Here is a 23,448-nt window from a genome sequence, read left to right as displayed (position 1 = left end):
CCTACCCTCCAGAGCAGAAGAAAACAAGCTTTCCCTCTTCCATGTGACAGGCCTTGAGACATTTGAAGATGGCTATCATACCTTCTCTCAGTCTCCTCTTTTCCTGGCTAAATATCCACCTCCTTCAACTGTTCCTCCTAAGGCTTGGTTTCCAGACCCTTGATCACTTTGGTTGCCCTTCTCTGCATGTGTTCCAGATTTGTGGGGGTCTACATTCCTGAGATGCATAGTGTCAAGGCGGGAGTAAGGAGCAGGTCAGCAATAACCCACAAGGCATGAGTGAAGTTAACTCTTTATTCAAAGAAACGAAACAACTCAGGCCTAGTGAGAACAGCAGTTCTTTCCAGTAGGTCTTGCCCCAAAGAGGCAGTAGTGAGGACTGAAGGTCCCCCACCTTCCCACCCCTCTCTAAGGCTCTGAGTCTCCTCACCCTGGGTCTTCCCTGGCAATATGAGGCTCCTTCAATCTGGTTCCACCCTCTTCATGCCTCTTTGAGTTCTGGGAGACCAGGGTAAGGGGAGCCGATCACCACAGGAGTGGGATCCTCCCTGGCTTCTTCAGCAGACCACCTCCACCCTGTCTCCTGGTCCCGCTCCTCTCCAACCTCCACTTCCACCTCTGATTCTGGAGCGCTCTCTGCCACAGCCTCTTCCTGCTCACTAAGCCCTGTTGCCACTTCTGGCATCTCCTCCTCCCAGCCTGCTCCCTTTGACTGCTTGTCGTCATCCCACCACCAATCCTCTGGCTTTGAGCCGTCTTCCCCTTTGGGGGTCCCCAGCTAGTCCCTCCCACCACTCCTCTGCACCCAGCCAGTCCATGACACCTGGGGCCATATGCAGAAGCACAGAGAGCAATGGACATGACTCACACTATTGTACAATAGGCTACTTTCTGCCTATGCAAACATCAGAGATGAGCTGTCACATTTCCCCCCTGGCATGCAAGATGTATTGTTGCGGTTGAAGGATACATTCCAGACGGAAACAAACCTTGGAGGAGCGTGGCCAGCAAGAGGAAGATGCCCAAGGAGAGTCCCAAGGACTCCAAAGGCTGGAGGTTCCCTATCTTTGCCCTAATTGTTGACTATGTTTCCAAAACAGCAGAAGCCTATGCATGTTTGCTCAAAACTAAATCACATTAGAGTTCAGCGGGTGTTGCACCCCAGCAGTTAAGGATGGTACAGTGGGATAAAGGCACTTACCTAGCCTCCTGGCAGGTACTGCTGCTTACTGGGAGCGAGAGGGGCGGAGAGGGTGGTACTTTGGGGCTAGTGTTTAACGTGTTTCTTTGTGTGAAATGAAATATCAGCGATCGAGATGTAAATAAAAATCCCTAGTATTTGAAGGTGCTTTGTGTTTTCTGGGTCATGATTCAGAGGCAAAAGCATTGAGTTCCTTTGAGAGGAGAGTTCTTTTCAGGTTTTTCACTGTGGCATCATTTCTTTTTCAAAAAAATAAAATGCAAGCGAACATAGGAAGAATAGATTGGTATATCACGCTCTTTATTGTATTCATGAATGACAGTCATTTCTTTGTGTGTGTGTGTCATGCTTTCATCCATTATGTATGTCAAGAATAACTATTTCCCCCCACCCCACCCCCACTTTCTGGATTTTTGATTAATGTTTTAGTTCCTGTTCCATTAAATACAAAGAGCCAGTTAATCCTGTTTAATACTCTTGATATGTGTATGGCTATAGACATACTTTCCAAAGTGTTGCAAGAGCTAAGGTCACAAATGTTGGTTACTTCATTTAGAGTGCAGCAGTTTCAGTACTGTGCCCAGGAATGGCACAGCAAGGTGCAGTGTCCCAAATCGTATCATGTTGGGTTTTCATGCTATGGAGTAACATAAGATCCCTTGCAGGGGTGAGAGTCAGAATGTTGGCATGCTGGGAATGACTGGCTGTTCCTAGAAGATGAGCTCTGGCTGGTTGGCCTCTCTCTGAAAATTTGAGGAGGAACCATCAAAGAGCCACTCAGTTACGAACCACTCGCTCAGTTTGGAGAGGTCTTTTTGGGAGTGCTTCACATTCCTTTTTTGTTTTAACGACCCTGAATAATCTAGTGTCATCAGCAAGCCTGGCCACCTCACTGCTCACGCCAACTTGTTTTTATACTTGTTCTATGCATGTGATTTTATTGTTGGTTTTATGCTGTTCGCCACCATGAGATAGATAGATGACAGATAGATAGATAGATAGATAGATAGATAGATAGATAGATAGAGATAGATAGATAGATAGATAGATAGATAGATAGATAGATAGATAGATGATAGATGATAGATGATAGATGATAGATGATAGATAGATAGATAGATAGATAGATAGATAGATATAGATATAGATAGATAGATAGATAGATAGATAGATAGATAGATGATAGATAGATAGATAGATAGATAGATAGATAGATAGATAGATGGATGATAGATAGATTTTCCCTTAATGTTGGTGGTATTGAAAATTAATAATAAAATAAAAACAGAAAACGGATTTGCAGTTGTAGCTAGAGAGACAGATGTGAACAGATGTGCCAGGGTTCCAATCTATCAAGCTCATTAGTGGGCCTTCAGCAGGGGCACACTGTGGCAATATGGTAACCTGAGCGAGGACAAAATTTGGCTCATCTCCCCAAATTATTTCTTATTTTCACAATAATTCCTTTTGGTACAATTGCATTTTTATGGATCTTCTCAGTAGGTATCCATATAAATATAGGTATGATGATGAAGATGATCATGATGATTTTGTGCTCCTTTGACTCAGCACACTGTGCAGGGAACCGCCTTCCTTGCCTTAAATCCAGCACTGCATTCAGGAAGTCACTATCAGGCTAACCTAGATCACAGGCTTGGTTTGAGGATAAAATAAGACAATCCAATGAATGTCATCGGATGATTGTTATTGGCTGGATAATTTTAGTGGTCATTTTATTCCATAATATATTTCATTGCATAGATAAATCTTTGTTTAAAAAATGTCCTTACATTTTCAGACCACTAAAAATAACATGGGCGAAGCATAGCAGGTGATATATTGCATTGTTCTCCTCACCAATGAGACTTTTACATTTCCCTAAGTTTTTATCTGTTCTAATGGATTGTGTTAGAACTTTCAGCAGACTAGTTGTTGGGTGCAATGATTTTGTGTTGAGTTTTCTTCTTTTATTAGTTAGTTGCTATATTATTTTGTATAGTGCTTTATCTGTTGTTAAATTATATACTGGGAAGCGTAAAAATCTTACATTCATTGGGAAAACAGTTGATGCACTGCATAAATAATTGGAGTTGGAAAATTCACATTTCTCATCATCTGGACTTCATAGGACTTGCCTTCATCAAGGATTATGTGGGTTCTCATTGCTAAGTGAAGGAATTGGGGCTTCCAAAGAAGGAATTTTATTCTTGGAAGCATCAGAGTTTGGGCAGCAGCCAAAGGGCATTGATCTTTATGCCGACTCCCAGGAGATCCTAAGGGCAAGAGCAGGAACCAATATTTATGAATGAACCAGGCACCAAATGGAAGCCATATTGCTTCTGTTCTTGTTAAAATCATTGTTGTAAGACTTTTTATAAGATGCTTGGAAAGCCCCTTGATACTATAAAATGGGACATCATTTTAAAAATATAATAAATAAATAAAATGGACTTCCTAAATATGTACATTTTTAAATTCAAGCTCCTTGACTGGGACAGTGAGAAGCTTGACTAGAGTTGTACAGAACAAAACAATTTACACTCAACTCTGTTTTGCACATTTCCCAGTCATGGATCCATTTTGCTTCAAGTTACATTTTTGTAAAATATGCATGAAAAATTCACACTAACATACATTTAAAAATGTATATTTTATGCCCTCTTAGCTGTATTTTGCATGCATCTTTCTGTACCGTTAAAAGCCGACATCAGCATCACAAAATTTAGAGAACCGTGGTATCCAAATGATGGTTGCATCCCATTCAGTGCAGGGATTCGAGGTGAGCGCATTGGTTTGATCCATGTCAAAATGTGGGCTGAACGAAATCCTCAAGTGTCCCTAGGGGCAACTTGACTTGTTTACCTGCAAGTCTCCTATTAGCCCAGTTAAATGTCCCTTTTTCTACACGGCATCCTACAGAACTCCCCAGGCTCTTCTAATCTCCCTTGTTACAAACTCGCAAGGGTGATGCTCAAATATGCTGTTGGGTAAGAACGAGTGCAAATGCCGCCTTCTTGAATTATACTTTGCTTTATCGCTGCCATTTACAATTTCAAGCATTTTTGTTTCCACCTGCCAGTTCTTGTGCTTTTTGCATCCACCGGGAATATCCCTTTCATTGTGTATGAGTGAAGGCGAATGATACATACATGAATGGAAGCAGCAGGAATGCTCCTGAGCACCGCAATTCCTTTATCTCAAGGTCTAATCTGGTGATGCAAGGGCAAGGCATGCAAACTAGGGGGAGAGGAGCAAAATGCCTCTCCCCAAATAGCGTCACTAGAGTGGTGCTTTCATTTGGCACAGGGCAGCTCTGTCCTCCTCAGCGATGGCTTGGTGTTGGTGTTGAAATTGTTCTGATCTGACAGAATGAGTATCAAGCAACAAATATTAATAGCTGCTAGGAAGCAAGCTCCTTAATAGCAGCAGCTGCAGTCAATGTTGACGTCAAGTGGGAATGGAAGGGGAATAAACAATGGTACCAAATCCAAACTATGTTTAATCCAGGGGTCAGCAAACTTTTTCAGCTTGGGGGGGCCGGACTATATTGGGGGTGTGTGAACGAATTCCTATGCCCCACAAATAACTCAGAGATGCATTTTAAATAAAAGCACACATTCTACTCATGTAAAAACTTGCTGATTTCCGGACCGTCTGCAGGTTGGATTTAGAAGGCGATTGGGCCGGATCTGGCCCCCAGGCCTTATTTTGCCTACCCATGGTTTAATCCACCCCCATGAGTTTTTCATTAGAGATAGGGGGGGCTAGGAAGAAAAATCTGACCGATTTGGGAGTGGAGTGTAAAAATTACATGTAAGTTTCAAGGGAAGGGACTTATCAGGAGTGTCGCTGGTAGCAGTTTTTCCTTTGAAAAACAAGGGAAGCATCTCTGCTTTTAAAAGATAAAGCTGGTTGTAGCAGTTGCCCCAAGCAGCGGCAACATCACATCAGAGGCAGATCAGAGCAGTTCTGTTGCACTGGACGTTGAACATAGGGGGTGCGGCAGGGTGTCACAACTACGAGATAATGAATTAAGCAGAAAGGGAGGTGAGAGTTGGAGAGGGGCACCTAGTTTGCCTGGCACAGGTGGCCACTGAAATTTGAAAGACCAAAGTTCGCCCCTGAGCACGTCTTTCAGTTGCCACCTCCTGGTGATCACAATTGTTTCTTATCCCAAATCCACTCTCGAAAGGGTTCATGTGATCTAGTGGGTAATCTATCAGACTTGGACTGGGAAGATCTGAGCCCCAAATCCCTAGATAGATTATAAATATAAAGCCAGAAACATCCCCAGTGTGGTGTAGTGGTTAAGAGCGGTAGACTCGTAATCTGGTGAACCGGGTTCGCGTCTCCGCTCCTCCACATGCAGCTGCTGGGTTACCTTGGGCTAGTCACACTTCTCTGAAGTCTCTCAGCCCCCCTCACCTCACAGAGCAGAGTGTTTGTTGTGGGGGAGGAAGGGAAAGGAGTTTGTGAGCCGCTTTGAGACTCCTTTGGGTAGTGATAAAGCAGGATATCAAATCCAAACTACTCCTCCTCTTCTTCTTCTTCTTCTTCTTCTTCTTCTTCTTCTTCTTCTTCTTCTTCTTCTTCTTCTTCTTCCCCATATGTAGCCATATGCTTGTTGACACTAGTCTACAGTGATAGTTCGACTGCCACATTTTGCTACATTTCCAAGCAGCGCACGGAAATGCTGTTTACCTTCCCGCCGGACCGTCACCTATTTATCTACTTGCACTCTGACGTGCTTTTGAACTGCTAGGTTGGCAGGAGCAGGGAACCAGGCAACAGGAACTCACCCTGTCGCAGGGATTCGAACCACTGACCTTCTGATCACCAAGCCCTAGGCTCTGTGGTTTAGAGCACAGCGCCAACCGTGTTTACATCCATTGTTTACATGGCAGTATAAACCCATTGTTTACATGGCAGTATAAACAACAACATACCTTTCACCACCTGCACCAGGATATTCATGTAACGGTAATCAGAACTGTACAATTCCTTGCAGGTGGAAGGGATAGACAGATCCATCAATTTCAGTCCTCTCAGTTTTCATTCTGCCAACATTAAATTCAGTTCTCTACATTTCTGCAGCAACCGGCATTATATATATATATATATAAGTCCTCATGAAAATTCTTCAGCATTTTTGTGCTATTTTCCCCTAATGAACCCATTTTTTTGCATACTTTTCAGTTTTATCTAATGTATTCCTTTTTTGCAACCAAATTATTCTATGATTCTTTGTACAAATTGGAAGCTTAAAGCATTGAGAGGCATTATCAGAGTTCAAAGACACATTCTAGCCAGGTAAAAACATTTGGGGCAAGCGAAGAAGTGGCAAGGGAGTGTGGCCTGAGAAAGTTCCAAGGGCCAGATAGACAGGCCACAAGGGCCGTATTAAGCTCCTAGGCCTGAGATTCCCTATCCCTGATGTACAACCTTTTCTACAAATAGCATCCTCTCATGAACTTTTTCTCCCCCAGCAGATCTCCAGCAAACAATGTGTTGAGTATGGGTACCTGGCTGCCATTCTGTTTCATCAAGGCAAGCACAAAGAACCAAGTTAGCCTTCTATGCAGCTCTCTATTATATCCAAGCATTCTCTTACACCTTGATCTATTAGTCCCACTGTTTCTCTGGCTGTCTTCCTGCTTCTAATGTATTTAAAAATGACTGTTTTTTTAATGTCTTTAACTGGCTGCTCTTCAAATTCCTTTTTTTTTTTAATTGCCTTCTGTTCTTACATTTATTGTGCCAGAATTTATATTCTCTTTAGGGTTATTTTAGCTGGAGATAAGACTATAGTTTTAAAGATAAGTTGAAAGAGGTTTCAAGGGAGGGGTTGCTTCGCTTCCCAGGGAATGTGCTTTCTTTTCTGTGGTTTCATTATTACTTCTGGTTAGACAGATTTCTTTCTTTCCTTTTTCTTTTTTAATAGAAAAACCTGCCAGATCAATTCACCAGAGGTGAAAGTCAGATGAGCATCCACATCTTGACCAGAAATCTGTTTTTAAACTCTTGGGGTATGCCATCATCAGTCACCAGCTTCAGTTAAAGAGCTCATGAAGGAGCTACTAAAAACAGATGCAGAGGTACCTCGAGTTACATACACTTCAGGTTACACACTCCACCAAGCCAGAAATAGTGCTTTAGGTTAAGAACTTTGCTTCAGGATAAGAACAGAAATCGGGCTCCGGCGGCGCAGTGGCAGCAGGAGGCCCCATTAGCTAAAGTGGTGCTTCAGGTTAAGAACAGTTTCAGGTTAAGTATGGACCTCCGGAATGAATTAAGTACGTAACCCGAGGTACCACTGTACTAAAAGATAAGTATTTCATAACAACAGTAAGCCATTGCTTCCCTTTATCACCTCAACATCCATTTTTCTAAAACTCAGAATGCTTTCATGCAAAATACCTCAAGAATTGGATGTTCAGCAGGCAGACAGAAGAAATATTCTGTCCTTGCGACCTTGAACAGGAGTCTATGTATGTATCACTGCTGTCTAGCAGGCAATGCCAGAATTTCAGGATCTAAGAGAGTTATGTGAATAACTTGGTGGTCTCCCATGGCTCAGAAGCATGACTTCTAACCCATAAGTACTCAACTTCAGGTGCAAGACTATGACTTTCCTGTGCCAGCAGGCATTTTAAGGTAGGGTTTAATAAATAATAATAATAATAATAATAATAATAATAATAATAATAATACCCTGCCAATCTCGCTGGGTTTCCCCAGCCACTCTGGGCAGTTTCCAGCAGAATATAAAGACATACTAAAACGTCAAACATTAGAAACTTCCTGATACAGGGCTGGTTTGATGATGGCTTCTTATTATTTATTCGTTTATGCTAACAATTAATGCCTTAATTAGAAAAAAAATACCTTGATTAACTAAGTTTGCTCTAACAGTCCAATGAAGTCTGGAGTTCAAATGATGCTCTCTAAGTTTGCACGTGTGGGGGTTTTTGGTTATTTTTTTTATGCATTTTGTTTTTTATGCTGTATTTTTATGTTGTGAGCAGCCCTGAGATCTATGGAGGAAGAGCGATATACAAATAAAATAAAATAAAATGGGTGGCATCCAACAAAGTTTTATTCAGTGTGGACTCGTCAGAATTAACGAACATGATGAAATTAGGGCAGACCTATTGAAATTAGTGAAATTAGTGAAATTAGTGAAAATTGAAATTAAGTAAATCAATGGTGGAATACTACCTAATGTAGCTTGTTTCCAACAAGCTTGCAAGACATCTGCAACTAAATATATACTCAGGAAAGTTTCTGCCAATCCCAGCTTCTTGGAAAACATACCTGTTTGTCAAATGTGATTGTGAACTTGCTTATTGCATTCATGTTTTATTTTATGCATCTTTTTTAAAAAGAAAGAAAGAAAATAAATTAAGCTTAGCTGTATTAATCTAGGTGTTTTTTAATTAACAAGGAAAACATGGCACATGAAGCGGCTCTATGAACACACCTTGATGTGTTTTTAATGGAAGTTCAGTGTAACTTTGTAAAAAATCCATTTCATAATTTCATCAGAACTAATATGAAGATAGCTGTATCCTTGACAATCTTGCTGAGGAAGAAAATAATGTGCTAAAGATTTATGCCTTTCCTTGAACTCACAGATTTACAATGGCATACAACGCGTGTTCATTTCACCCACACTGATACAAAGTCTTTTATCTGTTATTATAATCCTGTGTAACTTGATCATCAAATAGCCGAACCATTGTTTTAACACATGCAGCGCAATTATTTCCCCCCAGTTTTAATAGTGTATTAAGCTTCCAGCTGAAATGACTTATTAAATCCCAGCACCTTCTGCTTTGGGATGCATGTGTGGTTTTTCCACACATTCTAGGCACCCTTCTCACTTCCATCAAATGGTTTACTTGACAATAATTCTGCAGCCACTCACTGTAAAATGCCTCGAGGGAACGAAGAAGGGGAGGTGGGAGAAGAATCAGTTAAGGATTATATTTAGGAGAATCGCTGCAAATAAATCTTTTACATCTTGGCGAAGTGAAATCAGAAATTGAAGCGGCAATGTCAGCAGTAGCCTCTAGACACTTAAACTGAAGTGAAGAAAAGAAAAGAAAGAAAGAATGAAGACTAGATCAAAGAGTCTCATTGACAGACAGCAGAAATTAAACCCAGATACCATTTCACAAACATGGTCCGATTGACACTCAACATATGGTTATCATCTAACTTTGGAAGAAGGCACATCTCTTGGCTTCTCTAGTAGGCTTGAAAATGGATGGATCGCCTTTGATAGGAGCCAGCCAATTACCAGATCCTGTAGAGACTCCTTTGCACCTTCTCCTCCTTTTCTACATTCTGAAATATTATATAGGTGCCTTAGGAAGCCTGGGAGAGAATTCAAGCGCTATTGAAGAATGCTGGTTTATGAAAACTGAGCTGTACATTGGAGAAGATATTACATTTCATTATGGCTTCTCAAGTGTCAGTCTCAATGATTTTAGTGAACTTTTTTATTTTTAATAGCATAGTTACCTTAGTTGCCTTATCTATTTCCCTTACCCCAGCAAATATGAGGGTACAATGTCGTCAGATCCAAGAAGCAGAGGGTAGGAAGGAGAAAAAGATAGAATGACTCCCTCTTTGTTATCCTTCAGCCAGCAGGCTAAGACTTTCTTATCCAGAAAGGTCTTTGAAAATTAAGGTGTGGGTGATGCAGATCACTTGGTTTTTGTCAGGGCAAACTGTTTTTAATTGTTGGTTTTAAATAGGGTTGAGTTTTTTTTTCTTTTAAGGAAACCACCAAAATTGTTGAACTTTCTTAAGACAAACTCCAAAGTTGTTGAGCTTTTTTAAAACAAAAATACTGGGAAAAGGGAATTTTTCGATTGATCAAAGAACAAAGCACCACATTATGGAAATTCCTGCCCCACCAACCATACTATCCAAGAAAATCCAGATGTACTTCAGCCCTGTTTTAAATGTCTTTTATTATGTTTAACTAGTTTGGCTTTTTTGCTTTGTATCTGATAATGTTCTTTTAAAATGTCGCAAGCTGCACTGAGTCCCAGCTTGCGAGAAAGGTGGGGTATAAATATATAAAATAAAATAAAATAATGAACAATAGGGAAAGGGGATAAAAGGCAAGGAGCTCTCCAACACTGACTAACATTTTATCTCTCCCCATCGCCCTTTAAAATCAACAAGATTTGAGGCTAACAAATCTTGAAGTTCGATTTTCGAAGAGCCCACCACTGTGTCTCATGATTGCATGGCCAAACTGCTTCAGAGGAGAAATGTAGTGGGGGGGGGGAATAGTTTAAAGATGGCCTTTTCTTGCTCTTTCCTTCTTGGGGAGTTAGAGCAAACGCTGGCTATAGCAGCCAGGTTCCTCGGGCAGATGTGAGGGCTGATGTCTGCATTGAACCTTCTTTAAGTAATTTTTTTTTTAATCTCTCTGGACACTCCCAGCAGCCTGGAAGCATGGGCTGCTTCTAGCCACCATTTTAAATTTCCACCATGCTCAGCCTTGATGCTATCTCAGGGGTTTCAAAATGGTGGGTAGACGCAGCTACACTGCTGCCTAAATCCACTCAGAGAAGAGGCAGCCTGTGAGAGAATCATCTTCTCAGCTCAGACCCAGAGCTGTTTGGGTTCCAGTGTGCAACTGTAATAAAATTTGATGAAAGAGGGAAACATATGCTTTTTCTTTTTAAAAAAAGCATTAATAGCTCCTCAGGCTTATTAAAATATGCTTATCTCACATGCCCCTTTCCATTAAAAAAAAACAACCACCTAAGAAAGCTTTTTTGAGGATTTGCAACGTTTTCCTTTATTTCAGTGTAAATGTTAATTTATTAATATTAGAATGGCTTTATAGACTTAACTTTAATCAGTAAGTTTATTAAAGGGAAGACAGCAAATTGCTTAATCACTTGACAGCCCTCCTAATTATTAATCAAAAGTATAATGAAGCAAGCTGCACCTCACAGGAAGCAAGAAAAGATGTTTTTGCTTCTTTCCCATCGTCCCTTGCTTTTTTTCTTTTTGGCAGGGGCTCCTGTGTTTCGTCTTCCTTCTATAAGCACGGAAAGGCTGAGCTACAGCTGCTGGGTGTTTGAAGGCATCTACACCTTCCCGCCGCTAAGAGGAACATCAGTTTCCTGTCAGCATCTAAATTTCCCACAGCTTCTGTCACACCATTTGAAAACAGCCCAGGTGACCAAGAGGCCCAGATTCCCCTCAGCCTGAGCAATATGTGCAAGCTGCCATATGTTGCCATGGGTAATGGCTGACACTGAACAGGTGTATGCCGTCACTGCGGACCATCTGGAGGGCAGAGGTGTCACGGAATAAAAGGTACACTTTTTAATTTACAAAACAACTTGTTTTCGGGAGAACCCTGGGGCTTTGTGATTGCTCTTTTAGTTTTGTTCAGTGTGCATTTTTTTTTTTGTTCCAAAGGAAACATGGCTTTTTAAAATGCTGCTAACTGATTTCGTTTGTGCTTCCATTTGGTTGGGTGATGCAAGCGAGGAATGAGTTGGTTCGCTTCAGTGTCGTTAAAACAACGTCCGAATGAGACTCTCCAAGTGCCCCTGTTTTCCAGGGACAGTCCCAGATTTTCAGAAACCATCCCCATTTCTGATTTGATCTCCGAATATGTAGTCGGGTTAAGTACTTAATTAAGTACTTTTTGCTGGCTAATTTCCTCCAGGTTGCTAGGTTACACAGCTGAGCTAGAATAGGAAGAAGAAGAAGAAGAAGAAGAAGAAGAAGAAGAAGAAGAAGAAGAAGAAGAAGAAGAAGAAGAAGAAGAAGAAGAAGAAGAAGAAGAAGAGTAGTAGTAGTAGTAGTAGTAGTAGTTTGGACTTGATATCCCGCCTTTCACTCCCCTTAAGGAGTCTCAAAGTGGCTAACAATCTCCTCTCCCTTCCTCCCCCACAACAAACACTCTGTGAGGTGAGTGAGGCTGAGACCCTTCAGAGAAGTGTGACTAGACCAAGGTCACCCAGCAGCTGCATGTGGAGGAGCAGGAAAGCGAACCCTGTTCACCAGATTAGGAGTCCACCACTCTTAACTACCACACCATGCTGGGTTTAGAATAGGTGTAAGTCTGTCCTTGCCATGTCCTGCCCCTGCTACTACTGGCCTGCGAGCGCTCCAGTCGGAGAACGCCTTTACCAAAGGTGCCATGGGCTTTGAAGACCCTCAAACTCAGAACGCAAGGGAGAAATGTGCTAAAAGGAAGGCACACCTGGCAAATCCACACCGTGATCAACTCTCACCCGGGAACCAATGCCCTCACTGTGGAAGGACGTGTGCATCCAGAATTGGCCTCCACAGTCGCTTACAGACTCATTGTTAAAACGGGTTTATGGAAGACAATCTTATTCGGCTACGGGTGATCGCCAAAGAAGAAGAACTACCCCCAGAAAAACCATTTGAAAACAGGTTGCTGGACAAAGTGAACCCTGGATGCCCAGTTCATTCGGGTTGGTGAGATGCTGCTCCATCAACCCCAGCCTGCTCCTTCCTTACATCAACCCCAGCCTGCTCCTTCCTTACATCAACCCCAGCCTGCTCCTTCCTTCCAGAGGGTAGCACTGCCTTTCAGTTTCCTCCTCCATAGGCTCAGTGTAGGGAAGATGATGGGAGCAAAACTAGAATTAGTTGACTCTGCCTCCTCCTCCTGTTGATCTTTTGCTGACTTTCGCCCTATTAGTCCCAATGGGCACCAGCCACCATTGATTCCTCTTATGTTCATCAAAGGATACATGGCACTGAGATGATACAGGGAAAGAGAAGCAGGTAGCTATGGAGAGGAGAATCAGATGAATATAGGAGCTTAGGAAAAGTGGAAGAGGCAGTGGGATGAGGGGAAATGAGAACAGGGAAGAAAGGTCAACCATGGGAGCTGGGGACTTAGTATGAAATGCAGGAGACACTTGTTGAGAGAAGAGGGAATAGTCTAGCTCAGGGACAAGGAGCCTGTGGTCCTCCAGGTGTTGTTGGGTTCCAAGTCCCATTAGCCCCAGCCAGCATAGTCAGTGATTGGGAGTTGTACTCAAGAAACACCTGAAGGGGTACAGGTTCCCCACCCCTGTCCCAGAGATAGGAGAGGGTGTATGTTGTCAGGGGACTTAGAAGGCAGTAGACTGGGGGATAGAGGCCAAGAAGAGTGGGAAATCTCACACGGGTCCTAGGGAGAAGTGGAACTGTGTGCTATCGATGTAAGACATTTATGTGGAAGTGTTTAGGCTGGCTCCGTATCCTCAACCAGTTCATTGACAGGGGAGCAGGAGGGCCAGAATCAAAGGTTCAGGAAAGAGGCCATGGACTGAGTTTCACACTATTGATTTGAAATAACCAGCCCAAATTTTACGTAGCTACTTGCCTCAATAGTCTGGATCAGTGTCAGCATCATCTTGAAGCATCGATCTTCCCTGCCGGGAAGTTTTATAACCTGTTTCCAAAGGCGATGTCTGAAGAGCAGTCCTTTGTTCTTGTCAAATTATTTTCAGAAGTAAGCGAGTAAAGCTTTTAGATGCAACTCTGAAGCTAGGTGCTCCTCGTGCTTCTGCAGTGGACATGGCAGTCCGCATGGCAGTTTTCTCCCCAGGTCAGTGTCAGTCTTCAAGGAGATGGGTGGTGGTGGTGGTTATTGATGATGTGAAGAAAACCACAGTATAGACTCCAGTGGGTCTTCCTGAGGCTTATCAGAATTCTTATCTTGCAGGAATTCCCACTTCACCAGTGCAATCCCAGCCTGAGTGGGATACCCTTGGCTAGATTTGTGGACACACAAAATAACAAAGGAAATTAAAAAGCATAGCAGGACCATCCTATGATCAGTACGAACATTCAGTTACAAATGGTTGTAGCAGAGATTGGTGTGGATTAAAATGCATTTTCCCAAAGAATTGTCAGATGAGCCTTGTATCATGTGCGTGCCATTTACATTTTGATTTTACCAATTCATTAGATGGAATGAACTTGCCACGAACTCTTTTCTCAATGTTGTGCAGAGTTGTATTAAAACAAAACACACACACACACACACACACACACACACACACATTGCAACTGAAAAAGGAGGAGAGATTGTTTTTCTCCTCCCAGGCCTTTAAAAAAAAAGAAAAAAGAAACATTCGACATTCCTCCACTTTGGATAACTTTTTATCATTTCAAGCTGGCTGCAACAATCTGGAAATCCTTACATCCTAATTCTTTGAGAGCCTGTATAATAGATGTTTCCAGTTCAGGAAGAGACATAAGATTAGCAAATGTGTCATGAGCAGTAGGTTACTTTCCCTCCACCCCATCATGTATAAACTGATTAAATGATCTCTATACAAGCCATCAACCTAGGGGGAAGGGTGTGATGGCTGGATAGGAAATTCCACGCGTAATCTTCTCTGTTCGAATTTTATTTTTCAACACTTTGCATGAAATCAAGGTCTAGAGTTCCTGGGTCCCAGGAATCCATTAGGTAGTACAGATGATACTGTTCAAAGTTACAGTATTTCACGTGACCTGTCTAAATCTGTGTTTCCCAAACTTGGGTGTCTGACTGATGCTGGACTGCAACTCCAGTTGTCAGGGATGATGGGAGCTGTAGTCCAACAACAGCTGGAGACCCATGTTTGGGAAACGCTAGTCTAAATAATCTTTACAGCAACTTTTTAAGGTATGCCAGTGTTGCTGTTATTTTTGCTAATGATTATTGTTGTTGTTAAAAGTACTATTAGCAGCATTTGCACATTTAGAACTGGATGTTCTAAATGGCTTCGTGAACATTGTCTCAAAACCAAGCCAGATTCTTTGCTAAATGCATGGCTGCTGCATGTAACATCTAGTAGAACTTATCTGCATCTTGATACTTAGCAGGGATAACAACAAGCAGGGATAACAACATGCAGGACATCTTGAGGTCAGAGCATGGGTAAGTTCTTCCAGATGTTATGGAAGGGAACAGAATATGCAGCTGCCATTTTTGTTGGTAGCTGCACATTTAGAGTAACATCTGGCTTAGTAAACAGGTAGGTGGATCTTTTTCTTATATGTGGTGGGCTTGCAAGAAAGCGAGGGCATTTTGGGAAATGATACATGTTGAGATAAAAAGATGGTTAAAATGAGTGTATATATGTGTGTGTGTGTGTATATATATGTGTGTGTGTGGGTATGCATATATATATATGTGTGTGTGTGTGTATATATATGTGTGTGTGTGTGTGTGTGTGTGTGTATATATATAATTAACAGTAGAATAAGCTAATGATGAGTGTTTTATGGAAGAATGGATGCCTTTTTCAGACTATTTAAAGAAATATTATAGTGCAATGAACTCGCGAGCAGGCTTTCAGTTATGAGCAACAGAATTAGTTATGTTTTAATACTGTGATTATGATTTGATAGATAGAAGGTAGGGAGCAGCAGGAGGAAAGAAACAACTCCATAGAAAAAGCGGTGGAAAAGTAGACAAAAATAAGAGAAAAGATGAAATTGTCTTTTGATTGCATATGTTAAAAACGTTGAAACTTCATAAAATATAATTGGGGAAAAAATAGAGTGGCATCTGAACTGACCCGCTGTAATCCCTACAAGGACCCTTTCAGATGGCATTATTATCCCTATATTCGAGTACATAGCCGAGGCAAATTTTGAACCAGGAAATTCGTGACTGGAAGCTCAGTCTCTGAGCCACCACGTTTTGCTACTATGCTGCAGTATATGTGGGTATTAAACGAGGGCATTGTCACTGTGGATGGGGTTGAATGAGATGGGGGGAGAGACTTACTGGGTACAGAGTCGGAAAGCTTTGATTTGAGTTTCAGGTGATCAAACCAATATACTTAAGGTACAGAGGTCATTTACAGTTGCAAGCATACAATAAGGGCTCAAACCAAGGGATGTTTGCTTGTCTTATGAAATGTTGTGCATTTGGCATACACGCTGGGGATTTGTTCCATTTTAGCAAACCTGGCAGAACCTCGCTGTGACCTAAATAAGAATACCTTGCTCTATATATAAAGCCTGCATCAGGATGTTTCCTGATTTATTCATGAAAGGTTTGCTTTACAAAGGCATCTGGAGCCTTTATAATCTCCAAACACATGATACATATAGCTTGCCTCCTCTGTTGGCATTTGCACAAATTGCTTTGAAATATGGTTATAATATATGAAAGCACACTGAAGCTAATTTAAATACATGATGCTGGCATAAATTGGTTAAAAGCGTAAATGAGACCGAACATACACATTTTTTTCCTCGCTGCTGCTGCAGAGACAAGGTTACATTCCTGAGTGAATAAATGATGGAGGGGGTTTGCAAACTTAACCTGTTAAGTGGATAAAATCTACCTGTAATAATTGGGAATATATCGGAGGGAGACTTTCAGGTGATGTAAACTGTCAGAGATCTCTCGGGTCTAATGGGGTTTTCACCTTCCCAGTTCTTTGCCTTTATAATATTTCATTAGCTCATTCAGGTGTGGAGATCTACCTTGCTTTAATTTGATCATGGTGTCCTTCATTTCTTGCACTCTTTAACCCCTACCTATGAAGAAAGAGAGTATAAATTAATCCTTAATGGTTAATTCATACACCCTTCATATAGTATCTGTAATGGTGCATTTTCTCTAATATCTTCTGCAATTTCTTGCTGCAATATTTTTAACTGTGGAGCAGATGGGAACTGGTTGCTTGCAAGGAAGCTTTATTTCGGAGGTTTGGACGAAATTGGTTTAATTTACAATAGAATGAAAAGTGACATTTGTAAAGATGGTAAGAGTGAAATGCCAGGATCCATTATACTGATAATTCTACAAATGTGCCGGCATTCTCCTTTGGTGAGTTAATGCTCAAAACCCATCAACATTAACTTGCTAAGCCCATTGCAACTTAATGGCAAATTTCCAGATCTCGACTCTGCCAAACATCTCCCTTGTAATAAATGAGGAGGAGGAGGAGAGAGAGAGAGAGAGAGAACATATTGTATTTCAAGTAAATTCCACTAGTTTGGGTTAACACTGAACCACCAAGGTTCTCCTAATGTGGGTTCTGAAGTAGCCGCTGTTAACTGGCCACAGAGTCAAAGGTAGCCATCTGACAGAGGAGTCGCTCATCATACGCAAGGGGCCTGACCAGGGCTGGATTTAGGTTTGATGAGGCCCTAAGCTGCTGAAGGTAATGGGGCCCTTGATATGGGGATATGACATAAGTACCAATCAATGTGAACTTCCAGGTTAGGGGAGATTCTATGAAGTTTCTCAGAAAGGCCTGGTGGGACTCCCTGAATTTCATTTTCCCCCTATTCTTGGTGTTGTCTAGAGGAATAAAACTTCATCCATGCAAATCTGGCATTAATTGCAGCAAGCAAGATGATAGCAGGCTTCCATTAGGAAGTGGCATGGCAACTGGTGGTCACATAGATTATGTGGTGCCAATGATGATAATATTTTTTAAAAGCTGGCGATGACATTAGTGGGCCTAATTTGACCTATAAGTACTTCCTGGAAAGTTATTATAGAAACAATTTATCCTGGATATTTTTTTTTGGCAGCCCCCTTTATCCCCTGCCTGATTTCTCCTGTGATTTTAATTTGATCACTGTTGTTGATACATTTATTTATATTTTATAATTGGGGTCCCCCTCCCATGTTTTTAGCTGTTCTTATTTCCTCTGTAAGCCACTTTGAGTCCCTGTCAGTGAAGAAGATGGGGCATAAATAAATATATATTAATAAAAAAAAAAAACCTGGGGAGTGAGAAGGGCAGAACCTTCCGTGCCCCCCCGCCGCACCGCTTTTTACCAATTGCTTTCCTTCTAGCTGTCTAGAAATCCCAATACTTGGAGCTTCATTGAGGACTATCTTGTCAGGAGGACAGACTGTGGAGAGGTGTGGTGAGAAGATTTTGCAGTCCTCCTTGTGTACCATTCTAAAACAGTCCCTGTTATGTACTGAAGTTCTCACCCTTGGCCAGCAGGGGGATACTGTAGTTTTCACTCAGGTCTACATATGCAAATAAGGGATTGAAAGTGACGTTCAGTGATTGGATAGTTACAGAAAATGGTTACTGTTGCGTTCTAGTGGAGCTCTATATAAGCAGGCTGGCTGAACCCTTCAGTTCAGTTCTGTTCTGGCCTGTGAATAAACAAGAGCTGTTTGAATAATCACTGTGTCGTCTGATATGTTCACCCACAACTTAACAGTCCCCACCCACTTCCCGGATGCTGTAAACACAGGGATCTGTTTCCATAATGTCTGGCCGGGCCTTAAATCAGCCTCATTCCATGGTGATTTAAATCACTCCCTGATGAGGGCACAGTTACACCTGGAGATCCCATCACTAAGTTCAGCAGTTCCAGCCATTACGACATGGGAGGTACTTTGTAATATCTTCCTACATTCCATCAGCCTTTTATGGGCAGTGAGGAGGGTGTCTTGCCCCTCTGGTTAGTATGCCAGTTAATGCTGATTGATGGTGATGGCGTGTTTTCTCTTGCCTTTCGTGGAGCGTGGCTTCACCGTCGCTGAACTGACACTGAACTCCCTCTTCTCCTCACGCCTGAGAACCTGGAGCCAGATGTTACCGGGGCAAAGAATGCGAGATGAATAGAGGAGGCAGCATAATGACAAGATGCTTTCAAGTTCTTTTGAGTTTCTAAGGGGGGGATTAGGGGCTCCCCTGGCGCTCTCATATAAGGAGAGGCTCTGGTAGCTGCCTTGGCAAAATCTGCCAGGGACCATGCAATCACATATATATTTTTTTCCGTTTAATTCTGACTCTGGGGCTGGAATGACTGGTAGGGGAAAATGGATATGGTGAAAAGAGGTTCTCTCTTTCCTCCTGACATAATGAGGGTCTCAGGATTTAAGGCTGAATGGGAGTTTTGTCACCAGAACCAGAAGGCTCAGATGCAGGGAAGTAAAACCTGCAGCCCCCACCCCAAATACACCTCCCTCCATCCCTGACCATTTACTATGCTGGCTGAGGGCTGATGGGAATGGGAGTCCAGCAACGTCCACAAAAATATCTGTTCAACAGTACTTTGTTTATTCAATGATACGTTAGGTAGCTTCGTTTTCCAAAGTGGATTACAGCTTTCCAACGATGAAATAACAAAACCACAAATAAAACAAATGCAGTATTTTAAGTAAAATAAAAATAATAACAATGTGAATTTTAAAAACAACTCAGCCAATTTAAAAAATAAAAATCCAGAAAAAATTACATCATTTATACTATGCTTTTAAAGGTGTAAACCTAATGTGTCATGTGTGAATGCTAGAAACATGTTTTGAAGCATGGGATAAAAGCTGTCCCAAAAAGTTTCTGTAGCAAAAAGCATGCTTTTTTATTATTATTTTAAAAAAGAAAAAAAGATGAGGGCATCATCTTTGAAGACACATTTTTCTTTCTTTGTAAGAGGGGAGGCAATTACTCTTTTTACTGCCCCCTGCAGCATTTTAGAAGTACTGCAGTTCCCAGTCTCTCTTGGGGAAATGAGTGGCTGTTAAACCACTCTGAGAACTGGAGCCCTATGAGAGGAACAGAGGTCTCCTAAAAACTCTTAGTACCCTTAACAAACTACAGTTACCAGAATTCCCATGGCTGTTCAAAGCAGTACAATACTGCTTTAAATGCATAGTGCAGATGGGGCCATCCATAGGGTTGTGCTGTATTGATTAATCAATTAAATGTTGTGAACCCACTTAAAACCCATCAAACTTTTGAGGTAATTTATTTTTTATATATAAAATTATCTCTTCAAGGCATATTTCAAAGGCATTAGAAATCCAGAAAACCTAAAATGTAAATTAGTCCGCTTTTAAATGCGTTTAAAATTCTATTTCATCTAACCTTGTCATATGTTGGTGCAAGAACTCATGTGTGCTTCCTTGTTGATCCATATCCTTCATTCCATATTGCTGGTATCTCAGATTTTCAGACTAGGTGCTCACACAAACAGCAGATGACGGAGAAAAACTGTTTCTGGATTATTCTATTTCAGATTTCATGTTTGGGGGAGAGTTTATATTGTTGAATGCTTTCCCTGTTGAAATATTAAGGATAGTAATAATAATAATAATAATAATAATAATAATAATAATAATAATAATAATAATGTATTATTTGTACCCCGCCCATCTGGCTGGGTTTCCCCAGCCACTCTGGGCGGCTTCCACAAAGATAAAAAATACATCAATATGTCATACATTAAAAACTTCCCTGAACAGGGCTGCCTTAAGATGTCTTCTGAATGTTAGGTAGTTGTTTATCTCTGTGACATCTGGTGGGAGGACATTCCACAGGGCAGGCGCCACTACTGAGAAGGCCCTCTGCCTGGTTCCCTGTAGCTTTGCTTCTCGCAATGAGGGAACCGCCAGAAGGCCCTCAGCGCTGGACCTCAGCATCCGGGCAGAACGATGAGGGTGGAGATGCTCCTTCAGGAAATATACTGGGCCAAGGTCGTTTAGGGTAGGAGGAGAGGATATATTGATTAAATATTATCCTTCCTTCACTCACACTTGTGAGTTATGTAGCAGAGCAGATTCCCCTCAATACAGCAGGAAGCTAGTTTGCAGATTCCTTTGAATCTCTTTAGTTAAGCAATCCAGTCCGGCTTGATAAGACTGGATTATTTCTGGTGTAGCGTTTGATCCCTCTTAAAAGAATAAAGACACAAGAGTCTTTCCTTAAAAGTAACAAGAAGTTTACTCACATTCAGTTCACGGTATGATCCCTGAGGGCAGACTTTATCTTACAGTTACAGAACATAGTGTGAGTTCATCCCTTATGGGGATGAAGCCCTTGTGCTGCTGGCTGAGAGCCAGCAGACAGCAAAATACATTAAGAGAACAGCATCAAGAGAACAAAATGGCTGTAGGAGAGCAGCATGGCCTCAAGAGAGAGATGGCTGTGTGACTCGGCACTTTTATGGAGTCAGCCAGAGTCACACCCATCTGCCTGGTCACATGCAGGGGGAGGACGCCTCAGACCAGTGGAACAGGAAGTTATAGTGGCTGGAGTAACATCCCCCAGCCTGTGTCCACTCTAGGGAAACAAGGAATGTTGTATTTGACTGCTCCAATGGATTACATCCCACATTCCCATGGGGGAAGTTGCGGGAGATCCCTTCACATGGAAACCCTGCTTGTTATTGAGAGGTCTTTCCTTTGCTATAATTCTGTATGTACAGAGAATGCCCCCACTCCCCAGTCAACAAAACTGTTGACATTCCATCTGAAGTGCTATGGCCCGCATCAATTTAACCACTACATCTGCTTCTTGTTGGAACAGGGTGTACATTTGCTATGGGGTACACAACGTTAGCAGGATGCCAAAGTGAGCATAGGACATCGTATCTCCTAGTCCTGATAGTTCTGAAAGAGCTTCTGTGGGTCATCCATTTTCCCAAGCATCAGCTGAAACCAGAAGCTCCAAACGCTGTAACTCTATCTGCCCTGGAACTCAAGAGAGTTCATTGTGCAAGCAGAACTGAAGGCCTAAAAGCAGCAGAGGAACAGCAGGTGTTGTGCTGACATCCCTTCAGAGGAATCTGATTACCAGTTTGGTTGCTTCTCTCCCCCACCCCACCCCCGCTCCGTCTACTTGATAGGGTAGTTTGGGGAAGATGGGAGTGATGGTGCAATTTTAACTGAAGTACTGACAGAAATCAGGTGTCTTCATTTTGCAACAAGAAGCATTAACCCATCACAGGAGTTTCTCGCTGCTAGAAGATACTGCTCTCAAACATTTTCCACTAGATGATGCGACCCTTTTCCTGTACATTTGATTCTTGTGTGCCTTTTAAGAACCTGCACATCTGAAGCACCAAAAAGAAAATTCCAGAGGAGCCTTTGGAAGGGACACACACACACACACACAGAGAGAGAGAGAGAGAGAGAGAGAGAGAGAGAGAGAGAGAGAGAGACGTCATCTGGGTTGGAAGAGAGCAGTGTATGTGTAGAAGGGATTAAGAATGCAGACAATGATCAGAATTCATCGCTCAGCAGGACTAGGTCTATGTTAGTGCAGGGAGAAGAAATGGCAACAGCCTACAGAGCTATTATTGTTAGAAGAGTAAAATGTTAAATGGGAAATGAGGTGTTGCCTGTTCACAAAGTTTATTTTCAATCGTCACAATGTGTTGAAAGTTTGTATTGACACAACAAAGTAGCACTAGGTTGGAACTGCTGTTGCCAGTTCATTTTGTTTTAGTACATATGCAAACACTGAAATAAAATGCATAATTAACGTTCGGAATGTGGCAACAGCTTTTTCTTTCTGTTGATTTTTTAAAACTTTGACAAATTTGTGGAGAGCATTCCTACCAATGTTTACTAGTGGTGACTAGGGGTATAGGATACATTTAATTCAGTACATGTTTAAAGCCAAATCTAGCAAATCTGTACTTTCCAAAACAATATGCGGAATTTTGAGATGCAGTTCTCCAACCAAGCAATGATTACAAAAATGTATATACTGGGAAAACACATGCATAAAAATTAAGACACTAGTGAACATAACATACAAACATGAATTATATTAAGTGAAACTGCTTGCAAAAAAAATTGTATGGTAGTCAAAACTGCATATAAAAATGTGTCTATTTGGAGAAATTTGCAGTGAAGTGCTGATAAATTTTCAAGAGCGTTTTTAAAAATAGTTACAAGATGTGGGGAGCTGAATTTAACTTTGGGGAAAATGTGAAACTGAGAAATCTGAAATTGACAGATCCTTCAAACCCTAGTGGTGACAAGGGGGGGGCTTGCAACAAAATGTTGCAGTATTTCTTCACCTTCTAATAGCAGTCCTGTTCAGTGTTTCAGACAGACAGACAGATGTACCCGCCTCCATTCCCCTTCCCCAACTTGTTTTCTGTTTTTCCCTTTCCGACTGACACATTGTTACGTGGCTACTAAGCATACTCAATTGTTTGTAGGAGAATTGTCCCGTTAGGTTTTGGGTTTGTTATTTTAAGGGGTTGGGGTTGTGTCCTTTGTTATTGTTGTGCTTGTTCAAACCTCAGAGTTTCTCCGAGCACACTGATACCTCCCTCTTGTTTTTCAGTGGCCCTGTTTTGGCTCCAGTCCTGAGTCTACTCTTGGAGGGAGTGACAGATAAATAGAATCTCAAATTCAGAAGTGATGGGAACAAAACTGATGGGGACGGATGGGGTCCCCTTTTGTGCGCGAGCTTACAAAAGAAGCAGGCTGTCGGATGTTGGTCTCTTTGATCCTGCAA

At 41.7% G+C, this 23,448-nt stretch overlaps 1 long non-coding RNA gene across 1 annotated transcript; it reads right to left on the bottom strand.

Annotated features, from left to right (window-relative positions):
• Window positions 1–13,590: 13,590 nt before the first annotated feature.
• LOC309359675 lies at window positions 13,591–21,322 on the bottom strand. Its single transcript, XR_014163905.1, has 3 exons — window positions 20,924–21,322; window positions 20,062–20,254; window positions 13,591–13,980 (listed from the first exon to the last, which is right to left on the bottom strand). It is a non-coding gene; the product is annotated as an uncharacterized lncRNA (long non-coding RNA).
• Window positions 21,323–23,448: the final 2,126 nt, after the last annotated feature.

Source organism: Podarcis melisellensis, assembly GCF_964234715.1.
Source record: "Podarcis melisellensis genome assembly, chromosome: 17".
Lineage (NCBI taxonomy): Eukaryota > Metazoa > Chordata > Lepidosauria > Squamata > Lacertidae > Podarcis > Podarcis melisellensis.
Note: the sequence above shows the minus strand (reverse complement) of the source record. Positions and strands in the feature narration are given on the sequence as shown.